The sequence below is a fragment of the Natrix helvetica genome (genome assembly GCF_964273705.1).
Source record: "Natrix helvetica genome assembly, chromosome: 1".
NCBI lineage: Eukaryota > Metazoa > Chordata > Lepidosauria > Squamata > Natricidae > Natrix > Natrix helvetica.
In genome coordinates, this window is record NC_138548.1 from 236,675,683 (window position 1) to 236,691,658 (window position 15,976).

Here is a 15,976-nt window from a genome sequence, read left to right on the forward strand (position 1 = left end):
TTGCAAAGTATATATTCTGTAACTGGATTGAACAGCAATCTTTTCTTTCTTAGTCATGCCAATTTCATCAGGAACAGAATATGAAAAAAAAAACTCCTTTATTCTATAAGGCTGTGCTGCTGATAGTGCCCAATGCAGCAAAGTTCATGTAGACAGTGAGTTGTAGTGCACCCTATATTGTGTCTTCTTTGGCACAATTTACCCTGGATTTACAGATGCAGATTTCTCCATAGCCCCTCGCTTCCTTGCCATGTTCATCTTTTTGGGTGCAAGTATAATTTAGCAATTTTGACTGAGTTCCGTCTTCTCAATGTAACATTTTTCAGATGTGTTGGGGCTGCAAGTTCAAGAATGCTTAGATTGAAAGCCTACCACTTCTAGAATATGCTAGGTTAGGAAACATTCCTGTGCAACTTAGATGCAATTATTCCATGAGATCCACAGGTGGTATTCAGCAGGTTCTGACCAGTTCTGGAGAACCGGTAGCGGAAATTTTGAGTAGTTTGGAGAATAACTCCTCTGACTGGACACGCCCCCATCTACTCTCTGCCTCCCGAGTCCCAGCTGATCGGGAAGAAATGGGGATTTTGCAGTAACTTCCCCTGGAGTGGGGAGGGAATGGAAATTTTACAGATTTTACAGTATCCTTCCCCTGCCACGCCCACCACGCCACACCCACAGAACCGGTAGTAAAAAAAATTGAATCCTACCACTGATGAGATGGCTTTAATTTCTTTTCTGTCATCTTTAATGTAAGTGATATGAATGAAGTACAAACCATTGTATCATAAGTGTGTGTGTGTGAGAGAGAGAGAGGGAGGGAGGGAGGGAAGGAGGGAGGGAAGAAGTGAGAGCAGACAGGCAGACAAACAGAGAGACAGACAGAGAATGAACCATCATGGAGTAGTGCTATAGGTGCTGAACTAGGAGTAGGGAGACTAGTTCTAGTCCTCCCTTAAGCATGGAAGACTTGGCTAGCTGCTGTCTCTCAGCTCCAGACTGAGAAGGCAAAACATGCCTGTCTAACAACCCATATAGAGTCAGTGTGATAGATTAGGGTTCGCAATCTTCAAACTTAACATTTTAGCCCTATATACAGTATATCCAAGAAAACTGATGTGCTTAACTAATTCACTAGACTAAAGGAACTCTTCCAAACAAGGCGTTTACTGCATAGTCGCCCTGCCTTGTTCACAAAACATTACAAAATGTTTTTGCTTTAGCACCTCCTCACTTCTTTAATCACTTCCTTTTCCTAAGAAAAGACAGAACAGTTACAGAATCCCTGTTGGGAAACACCCAACCAGACAGGGAGGAGGGATCAAGCAGGGAATTAGTCTTGAGTCATGCAGTGAAGCTGCAAGAGATCCAGGATTGATTGACTGCCCAGCCCATCTCCTTGGAAGGAACTGTTCCCAAGGGGAGGCAAGCAATCTGGGAAGATCCCTGGATTATAGGCAGAATGCAATAAAGTGGTTCGATTGAACAGTTCACATTTGGATCTGCTCACTTGTGCTTGACAATACCTTTTGATCAGGACTGATCAGGATCCCAGAGAAAAGAGCTAGATTGGAGGCCTTTGGGCAACTGATTAAAAAGTATGAAGCTTGTCGCTCCTCATCTTCCTTCCGTAACTGAGGTTTTTCTTTAATCTGCAATACTGAACTACAGGAAGTCCTTTTTACTTACAACTACACTATATTGCCAAAAGTATTCGCTCACCCATCCAAATAATCAGAATCAGGTGTTCCAATCACTTCCATGGCCATAAAATCAAGTACCTAGGCATGCAGACTGTTTTTGCAAACATTTGTGAAAGAATGGGTCGCTCTCAGGAGCTCAGTGAATTCCAGCGTGGAACTGTGATAGGATGCCACCTGTGCAACAAATCCAGTCGTGACATTTTCTCGCTCCTAAATATTCCACAGTCAACTGTCAGCTGTATGATAAGAACGTGGAAGTGTTTGGGAACGACAGCAACTCAGCCACAAAGTGATAGGCCACGTAAACTCGTCCAACTTCAGCGTGTGACCTCACAAATGCGCTTCTGGAAGAATGGTCAAAAATTCCCATAAACACACTCCTGAACCTTGTGGACAGACTTCCCAGAAGAGTTGAAGCTGTTATAGCTGCAAAGGGTGGACCGACGTCATATGGAACCCTATAGATTAGGAATGGGATGTCACTTACAGTAAGTTATATGCGAGTAAAGGCAGGTGAGCAAATTCTTTTGGAAATATATAGTGTATTTTTTTTAATCACTGTTCAAAGTTATGGCAGCACTGAAAATACTGACCTATGATCGTTACGCCATCCCCCACAGTCAGATGGTCAAAATTCAGACACTTGGCAATCGGTATGTATTAACGACAACTGCAACATTCCAGGGTTGCACGCAGGGGTGGGATCCTACCGGTTTAACAACCGGTTCGCTGAGTGCACACTTCTCATGTGTGCTGCACATGCGTGCACAGTTTACAGAAAACCTACCTTCTGGATTAATGCTTAGGAAGGAAAACAGTTGAGGTGTGGCAATCCACTCACGTGACTCAGGTAAGGAGATAAAGGTTGGTAAAGTGCAGGGGCAAGTGGGTGGGCCTACAGCTGATCTTTGGAGCTACCGGTTTGCCCAAACTGGTAGAATCCCACCCCTGGTTACACAATGACACTTGCAACCTTCCCAGCCAGCTTCCAACAAGGAAAGTGAATGGGGGAAGCCAGATTCACTTAATAAACTGTGACCAAAAAAAGGTGATAAAAATGAGGTGTGACTCACTTAACAACTGCATCACTTAGCATGTTGTTCCAGAGCCCATTGTGGTCGTAAACCGAGGGCTGCCTGCATGAACTCCTCCTTTCAAGATCATCTACAGTTCCTCTTGTGGCAGAGAATTACATAAGGAAGTGCAAGATGCAAAATGCTGGCAAGGGCATGATAAAAAGCCGATGGGTGGAGTTGTGAAACGGGGATAATTAAAACTGATACAGAAGTTTTCATTTTCTGTTTCTAACCTGGATAAACAAAACCTAGCGATGTCATGCATTATCAAGTGTCTCAAAGTTTCCTGGTAGGAAATGTACGGTATATTCGCAGACGAAGTGCTGCATTCCAGCTGTCAAATACTATGTTGGTTGTGGATGATGAAGGTTATGCATTTTAAAATATCCTTGCGTGCTTCTGCAAGCTAGCCTGTAAACAGTAACATATTTGATAGTTTTGGGGTACCTCAAGTTTCTTGGACAGGGTGATAAGGAGGAGGTGGATACCACATTTCAAGCACATATCGGGTATTTCATCTCCTTCTGTGATTTAAAACTTTTTTAGAAATTGAGATTGGTTTTTTTAAAGAGTTCCACCTAAGACTAAATGAGGAGCTAAGACTTGAAAGGCTGGTGCTATTATGAAAAGGATATATGTATATATCAGTAAAATTCCAGGACTTAGAGTGATTTAGTGTCTCTTCCTTCGCCTCCCGCCTCTCTTTTGCCTCCTGTACAAGGATCTATTGAGAAACCACAGAACAAATGCTCCCTTATGTAGCTCCAAAAAAGAAAAAGAAAAAAACCTTCTCTTTGGTTTGTCTGAAACAGCTGCCTCCAAGCACGCTATAGTTACTCATTAACTGTGTCCTAAGGGGGGAACTGGGTAGGAAGAGAAGGAGAGGAGAATATATATATATTCTCCCTTATTCCCCTAAATAAGCTGGCCCTGAACTAAACATTTGGGGCATTCTGAGAAATCAAAGTGAAGGGAGCAGGTGGCTTCTTTGCTAGGTTTTAAATAATATATAGGAAAGGGTGTCCTCATCTTGCTGGCAGCTTGAGAAAGAGAAAAAGATTGGGAGGAACTGTGAAAAGGGAGACAAAGGAATCATATTATGGAAGGCAAAGAGGACAGAGACCTACTTGTGTTGTCCAGCTTGATGAGGTGGACAGGTTCACCCTCCTGTTCTTAGCGCGTCTCTCCATCGTGGCTGGAAATTTAGCATTTGCTGCTTCTGGAATCTCAATGTTAGCTGAAGGAAACTAAAAAGAGAAGAGGGGCTGTTTTGTCGAAATAAGTGATTCAGTCATCCAAACTGGGTTGAAATTTTTAAAAATGGGGCGATACTAATTTTCAGTGAAGTTGAGGGTTGTGGCAGCATTGGCATGAACATGCATGTTTCATTTACTTATTTCACATCCTTCTGTATTTCTGTCATTGTTACCCTTTAGAGAAGTTGACAAGTTTATTATTCTCCTCCTGTACTTTTCTTTTTTCTTTTTAAATAACAATCCTGGATATTTAAGAGAGCGTGTCTGGCCCAAGAGAGTTTTACAACTGAATAGGGATTTGAACTTGGGTTTCCTCAGCCCTATCTAGACATGCAATCCCTGTTTTGTTTTAATCAAGAACAAAACTTTCTTTTTACTAGGGGAAAACTTAAATGGCGTTCAGTGAAAAGTAAGGCTGCAATTCCCAGCTTTCGCTATTCTGCCCAAAAGGTGTAAAAACACTGAGATGATTCATAAAAGTTGTGTGTTGTCATGTTTCTCTTTTGATGTGCTCCTTTTATTTTAAAATCATGGGGCTGTTTGCCTTGTACTGCTTTCTTGGTTGCTCCTGAGTTTCATTGCTCCTTCAACAATGCAGTTCCTCCACGATCTGTGTTTGAGTTGGAGGCAACGCTTTTTTTTTGCTCAGTGGAATATAAAACAGAATAACAAAGTTGGAAGGGACCTTGGAGGTCTTCAAGTCCAACCCCCTACTCAAGCAGGAGACACTATACCAGGGGTGTCCAAACTTGGGAACTTTAAGACTTGTGGACTTCAACCTAATCTCTACCTGTACGTTTTCCCAGATTAAGATTCCAACATTGGGACTTGTGGGAGGTGAATTCAAACATATCTTGATTTCACTTGACTGGTGGGAAGTGGCTCTAACAAAACCAGGTAACGCCAGTAGAAAATAATGGGAAGCGAAGAGTTAACGCTGTAGGGAAGCTGCAGTTCTTTTTTGGAGTTGTTTTTCAGTGGCATTAAGGTCTGATTTATTATTGCTGTTATGAACTTCATTCTGTGTCTTATTTTGAGCAATAATTACAGCTCACAGCATCTGTCTAACATCACCTGCCAGACTCATCTGGCAATGATAGTATCCTTAAACATTCCCCTTTTGATCTAAAACATTTTGATACATCTAAAAATGTTTGCGCATAACTCTAGAAACTAGCAAGCTCTGGTCCTTTTCTCACATTATTTGAGCACTGGTTACATCTTTTCAGTCAGGGCTGTATTACTGGAGTCTCTTTTTTTCTTCCTATTTTTTTTCTTCTGTGAGTTTCTCATACTGTGTATAAAGGAAAACAATGCATTGCCTGTGCAAAATCCGGCATTTTTTTCCCCCTTTGGTTTTCTTTCTCAGGCTTGTTCCTAATCCTTATGAATGTGAAATTGTGCAGGACAAGATCTTTGGGGGGGGGAAATCCGATACTCACGAATCTTTTTACCGCCACTTGACTAGGTAACTGCTAAAGTTCTAATCATGTCCTTAAAACACATCTAGTTGCGTGGCCTGCTTCACATTATCGTGTTGAGCGATAACGTACGTAGTTTGGTTTTACATTGCGAGTTGTGTGAAGTCAATCTTTGTGGCTTAGGGTAGTTAAGCAAACCAGAGTTTTTGAGCTGGTTTAATTGTCTCTATTTACTCTGAGCTTGTATCTCGGATCTTCCAAAGAAGATAATGTAGCCGCTGCATATTTGTGATAGATGTGCCTTATATATCTTGCTCAACTATAAGAATTATATCAGTGTAAGGCCAGCTTGTCGGCCAAGAAACAGCGATGTGCACTATGCCATAGAATGGGACATGACTGGATAGGGTAATCTTTAAATTTTTAAGCTTGGTTAGGTTGGTTTTCCTAATTATTGTGCAGTTTCTTCTTTCTTTTATGCATTGAATCACCTCAAGAAAGTTCTCCTACTTGGAAAGTCAGTAAATAAGGATTTCACACATACCTTTTGTTTCTTTAACTATTCAATACATTATGTCAGTTAGAAGCTTGGAGAAGACTGAATGAGTGAACTTAGCTGTATGGAATCTGCATCTGTTTAGTTAAGGTCGCTGGTGATTCTTTTTTCCTTTGGTGTATCTGATAATTCTCATGCGCAGACTTGTGTGGTGCCACTATTGGTATGAAGAAAGATGGTCACTTTGTGTGAACGAAGTGATAATCTGAAATTCTTGCCTCACAAGAAAGTTGGAGCTACTTTTTTCTTCGTCTCATTTATTCTGCTTGCGTGGACTATTTATCTGATCTAGAGAGCAGACAGAAATTCTCCATTCTCCAGTGGATGAGTAGGCGAATTCATGCTGTGGCTCAAATATTGTTGGCGGTAATCAATGTATTGGTGAAGTGCATCTGGTCTCCTGATGATACTGCTGGAAGCACAATGTGGCTCAAATATTGAAATGCGTTTCAGAAATAGAAACTATGTGTATTTAAAATCAAACCAGGACATTTGTCAATCACAAGTTTCTGATTACATTCATTACCACACATTTCATTGGACATCGTGGCGCTTTCAGGTTCAGTCATGCAACTAAGCAGAGGGGGAACTTTAGAGGGTGGCTGCTGAAGTTTGTGGAGAGGGATGACAATGTATGGGAGGACAGAGAGGTACTTATGTAAGGATGACAGCACCCACCCAACCTATGCAATCTATTCAACAATCAGAGAGATGGAAGGAGACTTTTAGGCATCGAGTTCAATCTCTTTTTTTGTGCAGGTATCCACATTATTGCTTCCCACACAATTAACTAGCCTCTGCTTGAATATACCCATGGCACACAATCCCTAATTGTAATTGGTTCCACCATTGGGCTGTTCTTACTGTTCTATTTGCTAACTTGCTAACTTTCATTCAGACTGTCTTCCTGTAAATTAAATCCATCGTTCTATGTCGTGTGTTCTATCATGACAGAAAACAGGTCTTAATTCTCTTCTCTGTGACATCCTCTCAGAAAGCTCTTGTATTTAATTCAGACTTCTTTTCTGCGATTCTAAACCCATTTTGCTAATATATATATATATATCAAGATGATTTCTGTTTTCTGGGATAGTGACCGTCTCACCCAATTTTGGGCTATCTACATAAACATTGCCTCCATTTCCTCAACTACGTATTATTAACAAGTTTTTGAAGAACAGCAAGCCCGCAACTGAACTTTGATACATCCCTCTCAGGATTTCACTCCATTCTGGAGAGGAGCCATGATGAGCATGATTTTCGAGGCAACTGCTGTCATGTAATTGTCATGCAGCCCACTTTTAGCCCAGAATCTGAACGTTATGAATGAGTCTGCCAAATGATACACTGACCGCGAGATGCTCCTTTTACTTGCTGTGGGACAGTCCAGGGTAACATAGCAATTATTGCTTTCATTGCCACCATCTCTACCCCGCCCTGTCAGCTGACATATAGAACCAAGACAAAAGGAAAGAAAATGCCCTTCCTTTTTCTGAAGGATTGAAAAACACAAGGACAGTTTAAATCTATCCTATTGGTCATCAACCTGAAAAGTTCTAAGCCTCCCGAGTCACATTCCCAGAACACAATCTCCCCAAGGCACAACCCAGCACCAAAACGTCTGTTTAATACATCCGGGTGCTCCTCACTGGATGTCCAAGTTAAAACAGAGCCAAATGAGGGGAACTTACAATGGGTCCTTACAGTCATGGCCATCACAGCATTCCGGTGGCCACACATTCACAATTTGTGAATTTGTAGAGCAAGAGAGCCTAGCTTGGTGCCCATTTTCACGGTTTTGGGAAACCGGGTGTGTGCATGCCAAGCCAGAGCCCTGTCAAAACTTATTCCGGTTTTGCTTGGGCAAGTCGATGGCAGACTTGTCCAGGCAAAGCTGGCAGCAATATCCCAGCTAATTGTGAGGGGTGGCTAAAACCCATCTCTGAGCCATTGGCCAACTAAAAGCAGTGAGATGAAATCTCTCAATTAGCTTCCCAAGGCATTAACATGCTCTACCAGAATATCTGAAATAAGGTGTTAATAGGCCATTTCATCTGGGGCATCTTATCTTTGAGATTCCTTCTTTTTCTTTTAGGTGTCTTGAATAATTTTTGATTCTTGAAATATGGGAGGACACTGTTTACCTCAAATTCATTAATCTTTGCAGCCCGCTATAATCTCCTTGGGGGTGATATTGAATTGGACAGAGATATTTCACGTCACCTTCTGTTAACCCTTTTAACTGATAGGCCAAATCTAGATCTGTCTCCCTACAAGCTATTCTGCTATTGGGCTACACAGTGATGGGATTCAATTTTTTTTACTACCGGTTCTGTGGGTGTGGCTTGGTGGGTGTGGTGTGACTTGGTGGGCGTGGCTTGGGTGTGGCAGGGGAAGGATACTGCAAAATCCCCATTCCCTCCACACCTCACTAACCTGCTTTCCAGCTCCGTTCTGTTCTGAGCAACAAAAGAAGACCCAGCCGATCAGCTGGGACTCGGGAGGCAGTGAATAGATGGGGGCATCAAATGTGGCATTTTCCGCTTCTCCGAACTACACAAAATTTCTGCTACCGGTTCTCCAGAACTGGTCAGAACTGAATGAATACCACCTCTGGCTATAATCCCTAATGAGGACTTATTTGCCTTTCTAAGACTGCAGTTCCAGTCATTGTAAAATTGGTTATTTAATGTGTTCTCTGGAACCACATTTGTTAAAAGCTGCACATTTAGAGAGTTTTTATGCTAAGAATCCACAAATGAACTCCCTAAATGAAAGGCAGTTTAACATTTTAATCTATATGCTCTCAGCTGAGAGTAATGTTCATTTCAACTCAATAAGCTTTGTTATAGAGTTAAGTACATTTTTTTTGCCAAGATCCCTAAATCATCGCTATGATTGCATTGGGAATACTGCCTCTTAAGACCACTTATAACAGAAGACAACAATGAAAATGAGGTGGGATGGGGGGTTGCCTTCAGGAAGAAACATATGGTTTGCAATACATACCATTCCAGGATCTGACTGCTGACTTGAGATCTGCTAAGACCCAGATTTTTATCCTCTTAGGCCTGTCTCCATCAGCCAGTTCTTTTTACCGTTCTCTGCAAGAGCTTACCCAGGGTGTGCAAATGCCAACAGAGACCCAGCCATATAAATGCGGTTGTTTGAACAGAACACCAGACACTTGTTTCCTCTTCTTTCCTCTCCCTTTTGGTCTTTAACTTTAAAACTCCTTGATTTCCCTCCTGTCCAGCTGGTGTTTTAATGAGCAGGTTCTTTATGATTAGATTAGCCTGAAAATGTTAAACATCTGGAGTCCAGCATTACAAAGCCGCCTTTATGCTGCTGGTAAGTGATCTGCAATAAAACCAGCACTTGTTGCTGAGAGCTTCAAGCATTTTTTAAAAAAAGTAGAAATAAAGAGAGAGAGAGAGAGAGAGAGAGAGAGAGAGAGAGAGAGAGAGAGAGAGAGAGAACGAGAACAAGAGGAGAAACGTAACACCTCCACCATAGTAAATTTCAGACCTCTGAGAACTTTCATAAATATTTTCCATAGTTCAGTGGAGGATTTTGGGAAGCAATGTAAAAATATGCTGTCAAGGCTGCCTCCCCCCCCTCTCCTTTCCCAAATAGTAGAAAGCCAAAGAAAAGAGCTGAGCTCAACAGCAGGTGCGGGGAGGGCCTTGCCAAACAATGGGGGGGGGGAATAAACCCTTTGAAGTGAGGCCATCACCCTTTAACCATATAACAGAGGAAGGGGGACTTTGTTGCAATAAGGAAGGGGTTTTATTTAAATATGCATTTACATATTTATAACATTACATTTCTGGACCAGGTCTGCCCATGGTGGCAAGCAAAATACAAGGGTGGACTTCCCAAACGACAGCAACTGTGTTTTACAGTAAAATGCCTCTTTAAAAGGCAGGAGGACTAATAAAATGTGTCAGTTCAATGACATTTTCAGCTAGAAATGTTCAGGGGTTGTTGTTTTTTTAAATGGCAAATGAGGGTATGTGCTCTGGAAAGTAGTGCTACGCAAGACCAGTTGCTGTTGAGAAGGCTCTCTGCCTTCTTTGGAGGAAGATTGTCCCATTAGTGATTTTTGTTGTTCCCTTAAGACCACTTATAAGTGGGTTGGGACAGGAATCTCCTTTTCTCTTTGTAATCTTTCTCTTTGATCGGCTTCAACCTAAATTAAACAGGAGCTGGAGTCAAAGCAAGAAGGCAGTGGCTTGTTGCTCAGCTGAAAAGTAAGCAGTTTGCATGTGGAAAGTGCTAAGTGTCTTGGAGACAGAGTTGGAACACAAGTCTAATGAGCTCATTATTTCCTACCAGTGCAAAATCTGTACAGGATCCCAAACAGGATCCCACACACACATTCAATCTCTTCCAATGATGCTCAAGCTGAAAGCTTTGGGCTCTGCCACTCTATATGTCCCATTCCTACCTGCAATTCCAGCTTGAGCATCAACCCAGGACCATATGTGGTAGGCTGAGGGTATAACAACAAAGGCAAGATGGCAACTATGATTACATATTCAAAGCTTTCCTTCTTTCCTTCTTTATTTCTCTCCCTCCTTCCTTTTCTTTCTCTCTCTCCTTCCTTTCTTCTTTCTCTTTCTTTCTCTCTCCCCTTCCTTCCTTCCTTCCTTCCTTCCTTCCTTCCTTCCTTCCTTCCTTCCTTCCTTCTGTTGGATGCTTACTTATGTTTTGTTTTCTTGGTGCCTTTCAGTCAGTATTTGACTCCTGGCAACTACCTGAATTAGTCTCTGCTGTTTTTTTGGCAGAATTTTGAAACTGGATTGCCATTGCCTCTTTCTAGGAGCTGTGAGAGAGTGGCTGGCCCAAGGTCACCCAGGTGGCTTTGTGCCTAAGGCTGGACTAGAACTGGCCATTTGCTGGTTTCTAGACTGGTGCCTTAATTACTACAACACTCTGTTCTCAGAAAACCGTTTGCCAAAGTTGGCTGAAAGTCATCAGGACACTAGTCAAAAATATCCAAAGGTTACCTGGTTGGAGAAAGCTTTTATATAGTATACATTAAAAAAAGAAGATCTTCCCACCCACATTTATGTAATTTTGAGCAGAACCACAAGAAGGTGAGCTCAGTGGTGCTTTAAATGCAAGTGTGTCTTCTACAGTGAAAGCTTTGGCTGTCTTTAGCAGGCACATTGCCACAATGTCTTGCAGTCTCTTAAACAAATCTAGATCATATATGCTTTTGTGTAGGCTGTAAATCTATCATGAGGACTCTCATCATTGTTGGGGGCAAATCTATCATCATTGTTGGGGGCAATAGGCTGACTCTGTAAATGGCTTAGAGAGGGCTGTAAAAGCCCTATGAAGAGGTATATAAGTCTAAGACTCTAAGTGCTGCTGCTATTGCTAATCTGATCAAAACTGTCCCTGGAAACATGAGTGAAGATTTATACATTTGGTCTTTAAGATGCTGCAAGACGATATTCCTTTAACCAATATTTAAACTTTTAAACAATTGGAATGGGGTTGGAGGGAGAAAGGAAAGCAGAATCCAGTAAAATATCACCTCTCCCATCCTGTTCTAGGACAGAAGTTAACATTGGCAGCAAAACCAGTGCTAGAGTCTCATTTGCATCAGGACCAAACAGGTAGTCCTCAACATAACAACCATGTGTTTAGTAACCATTCAAGCTTTAAAAAATGGCATTGGAAAAAGTGACCCCCTTTATGACCGTTCCTGTGGTCATGTGATCAAAATTCAGATGCTTGGCAAACTGGCATGTACTTATGATGGTTTCAGTGCCCTGGGATGTTATGTGATGGTTTTGTGATAAGCAAAGTCAGTGGGGAAGCCAGATTCACTTAACAACCATGTTACTAACTTAACAACTGCAGTGATTCATTTAACAACTGTAGCAAGAAAGGTCACAAAATGGGACAAAACTCACTTCACTGTATTGCTTAGCAATGGGAATTTTTGGGCTCAATTCTGGTCATAAGTCGAGGGCTACCTATGGCAAAAAAAAAATAGTATTTTTATCCTTCCTAAAATTATCGTTCAGTTTTGAACAGAACTGCCCATTACTGGGATTAATCATATACAGGTCTGTAAGCATGAAAGAAACATTATTAAATGCGTCGTAATTCCCTCTTTTTGAATCTGAAAAGGCAACTCTGCCTTCCAAGGTATTTGCAGTAAATGTGGAGAACTTAGGTTAGAAAAACACTTAGGCAAGAAAAACCGAAGGTGCACATACAGACTGGGTGAATCCAGGCTTAATAGCAGTGACTGTGAGATGGATCTTGGCGTCTTAGTGGACAACCAGCTAAATATGAGCCAGCAGTGCTCAGTGGCAGCCAAAAAAGCCAATGCAATCCTAAATTACATCAACAAAGGGATTCAATCAAGATAAGTGAGGTACTAATACCACTCTATAAAGACCTAGTAAAACCATACCTAGAGTAATGCATCCAGTTTTGGTCACCACACTATAAAGATGTTGAGATTCTAGAAAATGACTGGAGGGGACTGGAGACTAAAACATATGAAGAACGATTGCAGGAACTGGGGCATGGCTAGTTTAGTGAAGAGAAGGACCAGGGGAGACATGATAGCAGTGTTCCAATATTTGAGGGGCTGCCACAGAGAGGAGGGGGTCAAGCTATTTCTCCAAAGCACCTGAAGGCCAGACAAGGAATAATGGACGGAAACTGATCAAGGAGAGATTCAACCTAGAAATAAGGAGGAACTTTCTGACAGTGAGAACAAACAACCCATGGAACAGAAGTTGCCCTTGAAAGCTGTGGGAGCTTCATCACTGGAGGCTTTCAGGAAGAGATTGGACTGCCATTTGTCAGAAATGATGTAGGGTCTCCTGCTTGAACGGGACTAGGTGACCTATAAGGTCTCTTCCAACTCTGTTAATCTGTTAATGTGTGTTCTTTGCAAGAACGTTCCTTGCAGGTTTGAGGATTTACTTTCGTGGTCAGATCCTAGACTACAAAGTGCCTCCCTGCAGATGCCAACCCTGTTTGATGCCAATGCCCGAGCTCTAAGCCCCTGAAACGGGAGGGGATTCTGGTACTGAGGGAGCAAAGCAAGAGGATACTCATCATTCACTTTCAGATCAAATTACAATCAGCTCCTGCTTAACAAGAACGATAAAAGGAAGAGACAGAAGCAGGTGAGGTGAAGTCTTGGCGTCGGGACGCCCTCCTCCCTAGTATGGCCAAACTATGATACACCTGTCTCTGTCTTTTAGGAAACAGGCAGAGGCTTGCCCTGCCGCACAATGAGTTCTATTGTGCTGACAACATTCACAGTCGTTTCTATTGACTTCCCAATCCATCAGCATTTGTCAGACCCCATAATATACTCAGCCCCAGTTAATTCACCCAGACATCATATGAACTAGGGGAACCTCAGGGCCTTTCCGATCAGCACTCTTTGACACACCGAGTTGTCTATCGGAGTCACATAAAGAGCCACAGGAAATAATGGGGAGAGTTTATTGGCAAGCATAACGTTCCGTCCAGGGAAAGGAGGAATATTTGGAAAAGCTTTTAGAAGCCACGTTTTAAAAAGGGGTGGGTGGGTAAAGCTGCCTTAAAACAAAAAGCACAAAATGCTTTCGTGGGTGTTTCTTGACAGGGCTCAGACCTCAGATTGAGGCAGGAAACAAAGTGCAAACAAATCAGAGATTGGCAGCAGAGTCTAAAGCAGGGGTGGCCCAACCTTGACAAATTTAAGACTTGGAGACTTCAACTCCTAGAATTCCCCAGCCAGCATAGGGAATTCTGGGAGTTGAAGTCTACAAGTGTTAAAGGTGCCAAAATTGGACACCCTAATCTAAAGGCAAAGAACTGGGCAAGCTTCAGCTGGTACTTATTCCATCTGCCCAGATAGAGATAGATTCCAATTACACTGTTCTCTGTCTCTGTCTCTCTCACACATACATACAATCAGTGGATTTGAAGCATGAGCTGCCTGTCTGCAACCTCCGTTGCCTACTTTAAACTGATAGGACTTGCTTTTGGGTAGAGTAAGGCAGGCGTCTGAATGGCTGAATCTGTGAATCCTGAAAGCCCAGCCCAGTCTTGGTTTATTTATAATGCCAAGAAAGCAAAGCACTTCTGGGTTAAACCTCCACACCTTGATAGCAGCTGGGAGAGAAGGAAGAGGGTGCCAACTGTGGTGATATGTCTTGGCAGCAAAATGTCTCAGGCCAGCTAGCATCCAATAAAGACTTGGGCATTGGCTTGATATTGTGACTAGGAAAACATTAGTAAATGCTGAGAGGATCTTTTTTTGGGGGGGAGGGTGTTGTCATGGTCTCATTGTTAGCAGCTAGGATGGTGACTCAGGGTCAGGCAGATGGCAATATCTCTAAGTGCAGCAGCTTTTCTTTCTCCTTTCAAAGGAGGGCCAAACATTCCATCCAATAAATGCAAACCCAACTATTTGACTCTACTGACGGCAGCCCATCCAGCGGATTGCCAGTTCTCCTATAAAGTTATGCAAAGTTGACATGCTGGGATACAAACTGTCAGCTGCCAATCATCTTTATTTCCAAGAATAACTGTGGGCCCACAGACTTGCTTTGAAAATAAAAAGAGTGGGGGGCTGTAGCTCAATGCGATGTCTGGAAATGGGCTACCAAGGGGAAAATAAACAAACAAAAGTTAGGAGTGGTAGACAGCATGGGGAAGTGGAATGGGGTGGGGGGAAGGAAAGAACAGAGTAATTCCTGATCGGAGCTGATGGTTGTGTTTCTACCTCACACTGAGATGCAGAGTCCAATTGGATCATCCTCAAAGAAACCCAGCACTTGGCAGGAAAAATAAACTACTTATTTTTACCATGGAACTGAAAGATCAGATCTCATAGAATAAAAAAAAGTCATAATATGATTTCTTTACTCTTGGCACAGCGATATATATGAACTAGGCCATTACGGTTTGTCCAATAAACCGGAGTTTAAAATCCCAGCTTAGTGGTGTGTCATTTCTGGATTCATGTCCACTTAGATTCAGAAGCACTTATGTGTGACAAAGTACTGAGATTAACCTTTGAAATCAACCTCATAAAGGAAGAAAATGTTTTTTTTTCCCTTTGAAAATGTAAGTGATAATTATTTTGTGCCCAAGTATCTGTAATGGCTGGTAAAAAGAACCTCTTAAATAATTTTGGTGCTGAATGGCTTAGATAAAACCATCAATTTTTGTTTTCACAACAATAAAAACAATTCACAATTGAATCTTCATTCAAATCTGTCCTCCTTATGATCCTGATAATACCAATACAATACAATACAATAGCAGAGTTGGAAGGGACCTTGTAGTACTTCTAATCCAACCCCCTGCCTAGGCAGGAAACACTATACCATTTCAGACAAATGGCTATCCAACATCTTTTTAAAGACTTCCAGTGTTGGGGCATTCACAACTTCACAATACACAATACCAGGGGGAGAGCAAAGAGTCTGAAGTCCTCTTCAGTGTTCCTTGGGACTATCTCCCAGCCACCCACACTATTTATATTTATTTATTTATTTATTAGACTTGTTAGCCGCTCCCTCTCCACGAAGGGACTCCAACCTGAAGGATTAGTTCCTTATTTAAATCTTAACCTACCTGTTTAACTTTGATAAAAGTTTAGAGGTGTGGAGATTGCTGGTAGGAAGGGCAAAAGAAGTCCAAACCCATTGGAAGTTTCTGGAGACGCAATGGAATTTAAACAGAATTTTAAGCAGGCTCAGAAGGTAGATGAACTCAAAAAAATAATAATCCTGTGGTCATTTTCTCCTCAGTGTATATAATATATTATGGGAATATCAAAAAGTTATTGTATCTGGGAAGCATCTATTGTTTGGAAGTATTTCTGAAAGCCCTTCACTTATCCTGTTAAGTAGCTTAGAGGATACTCAGAGATGGCTCCCGGCCCACAAACCAAAGTAACTCTTAATTCTTGAAAGCAACAAAG